Genomic DNA, 3,408 nt, shown 5'->3' with positions numbered 1-3,408 from the left:
TATTTTTAGTAGAGATGGGGTCTCGCTCTTGCTCAGGCTGGTCTCGAACTCCTGAGCTCAAACAATCTGCCCGCCTTGGCCTCCCAGAGTGCTAGGATTACAGGAGTGAGCCACCACGCCCGGCCCCATTTTTTATCTTTATGCCATATTTTTACTGTCTCTTTTATATGTTTAGATATGTTTACATACACAAATATACACAAATACTTAGCATTATGTTACAATTGGCTACAGTATCCAGTACAGTACCATGCTGTACAGGTTTGTAGCCTAGGAGCAACGGGATATACCATGTAGTCTAGGTGTCTAGTAAACTGTACCATCTAGGTTTATGCTAGCTCACTCTGTTATGTTCACACAATGAAATTGCCTAATGACACATTTCTCAGAATGTGTCCCGTTGTTAAGAGACGCGTGACTATATGTAGAGGGTTGTAAGCCAATAGCGTACATACATTGTGGAGCCTATGTAGAATCATTCCTCACCACCATGTTTGTCTGCCTCACTAAACTAGAATCCAGTTAAGGGCAAGAGACCATGCCTTAATCATCCGGCCAGTATCTAGTGCTGTAAAGTGTATGTTCAATGAAAAATTGTTAAGTTCAACCATCAAGCTCATTGAATAGAATATGTACGTATTGGTTTGTTAGGGTTGCCATAACAAAATACCACAGAGCTAGTGGCTTAAACAACAGAAATTTATTTTGTCACAGTTCTGGAGGCTAGAAGTCTGAGATCAAGGCTTTGGCAGAGTTGGTTTCTTTGGAGGCCTCTCTCCAGGGCTTGCGGACGGCTGCCTTCTTACTATGTGTTCACACAGCTGTCCCTCTGTGTGTTGTCTATATCCTGATCACCTCTTCTTATAAGGGCACAAGTCATGTTAGGTTAGGGCCCTGCCTAACCATGTCATTTTAATTTAATTACTTCTGTAAAAGACTCTCTCCAAATATAGTCACATTCTGAGGTACTGGGGTGTAAGGCTTTGACATACGAATTTGGGAGGGGGAGACACCACTCAGCTCATAATAATGTATGTTCATTCATTTGTGTATTCAACACACTTTTATTGATCATGATAAAACAGGCCTCATGTGACTCGCTTCAGTGAATAAAATGTAAGAGAAAGTGACACGTCACTCCAGGCAAAAGCTTTAAGAGCCAATACCCAATTTTCCCTGTTCCCTTTTCCTGCCTGCTTGACTGAGGAAGCATCTTTTGAGATAGGGACTCCATCAGCCTGGGTCCCTGTGTAACCACACTGAACAGAGCCTTTCCACCAGCACTGATTGATGTTAGGTTGCACGTGTGACATGGACAGGAAACATCTGGTCTGTTAAACCACAGAGATGCAGGGGTTGTTTGTTACAGCATCGTAAACTGGCTCAACCAATGGAATGTACAATACAGTTGCTTGCATTTGGGTGAACTAACTTGAGTGAGAGGAGGATGGGGTCACAGCTGGCCTGTAGCTAAGTACTATGAATGTCACCCACTCAATGCAATGCATTCTGTGAGCGCTGGAGGAAGGGCAAAGCTGAGCATTGCTACTCCAAGCTGGCTCTTGGGTAAAAGTCAGATGCTTTTGGAAACACGATGTGCCCTTTCAGCTCATTAGAGCATCATTTCGTATGCTAAACATGAGCTGAAATTCCACTCGCTGATTCTGGAAACGTGCCTACATACACACCGCCTGAAGTGTCATTCCTTACCAAACTTACGAACATTTTTATGAACCATGTTTTGTAAAAATCTTCAACTGGCTGTAAGTCAGTGGTTTTCAAAGTGAGCTCTGAGGAACCTAGAAGAGAGAGGCTGTGCAGGGGAGACCCCATCGTGCTGTGGGAGGAGGGCACTGAAGGAGCCTGGGGAATTTCACCCCCAAATATGGCACACTTGTATACTGATTATTTTTAATTGGGGGCCCTTGAAGGTCAGCAGATGCTGGAAGAGGCTTTTCTGCCTTAGGACTGGACCCACCAAAGAGAACACATTTACCTTCATCCTCTCCTTCCTGAAACCTCATTATCTATCAAAGAAAAGAAGACTGAGGATGCAACCACACCTGGATGGATTTTTTTCAAAACATAATGCCTGCCTCTCAGGATCAAATTCAAAGAGAATCATTTACAAATTAATTTCTGCCTCCTGGGTCCATTCATTATTCCTAATAATCATTTGTGACCCCTCAAAAGAATTGTTTACATTCTACAGCTCCTTCTCCCGTATGAAGAATGGTTTAAAAGCATCTGCACCCCATTGGGTTATTGGGTAATCACTGTCCTGTGATTTTCACCCATGCACATTAAAATAAATTTGTATGCCTTTTTCTTCTATTAATATTAATCTGCCTTTTTTGGTTCCTTTGTTAGTGAACCTTCAGAGGGCAAAGGGGAAGCTTTGCCCCTGCGGCATCATCCACAAAGCCCCTTGCTTTTTTAGGTATTGTACTAATGAAATCATATGATTTCATTCAAACAAAAGGCTTTGTGAGGCTGGTCCGATGCTAGTGGGTTATCAGAACTTATTAACATTAGTGTCACTAAAGTTTATATAAAACTCTCCACTGCTAAATTTGACTGACTTTAAAAAAAAAAAGCCATTGTGACTAAAATAGGCTCTGAATGCTGCTGTTTAATGTCTGTGCTGGCACTGTACCAGAGGTATGAAATACACCACTGAAACCGACGAGGCTAGCTTTCTAGGGACTAAACTTGGTCCATACCAAGGACTAAGGAAGAGGAAAGTATAGAAAAAACAAGCAAATAAATCAATAAAACAGGCCTAGTGTGATCTCCCAAACTGAAGGCTCTTGGGGTGGGGCATGGTGGCTGTAACCCTAGCAAGCACACCGGGAGGCCGAAGTGGGAAGATTGCTTCAGGCCAGGAGTTTGAGACCAGCCTGAGCAAGAGCGAGACCCCGTCTCTATAAAAAATATAAAAATTAGCCTGGTGGGGTGGCCCATGCCTGTAGTCCCAGCTACTTGGGAGGCTGAGGCAGAATTGCTTGAAGTTTGAGGTTGTAGTGAGCTGTAATGATGCCACTGCACTCTAGCCCAGGTGACAGATTGAGACTGTCTCAAAAAAATAAAAAGTAAAAAAGACTCTTGGGTGTTCTATCATTGCTAAACATCCCGACTCCTTATAACTTTAAAAGAACTCTAGAGATGGAATTAACTCCAAATTACATGATTAGCCCTTGGAAGAAATCTAGAGCTACACACCTCAGAAAAATAGGTAAATTTCCAGTCATATCATCATTAAAACAGTCATATTTTTAAAACTAGCATGAAGACAGTTTTAAAAGGCTTTTATTCTAGCTTTCATCCTCAGTTTGGCCAGCTGATTTTCTTTTTTTTTTTTTTTTGAGACAGAGTCTTCCTCTGTCACTCCAGGTAGAGTGCAGTGGC

This window comes from Propithecus coquereli, unplaced genomic scaffold, assembly GCF_000956105.1.
Source record: "Propithecus coquereli isolate 6110/MARCELLA unplaced genomic scaffold, Pcoq_1.0 Scaffold6, whole genome shotgun sequence".
Lineage (NCBI taxonomy): Eukaryota > Metazoa > Chordata > Mammalia > Primates > Indriidae > Propithecus > Propithecus coquereli.
Note: the sequence above shows the minus strand (reverse complement) of the source record.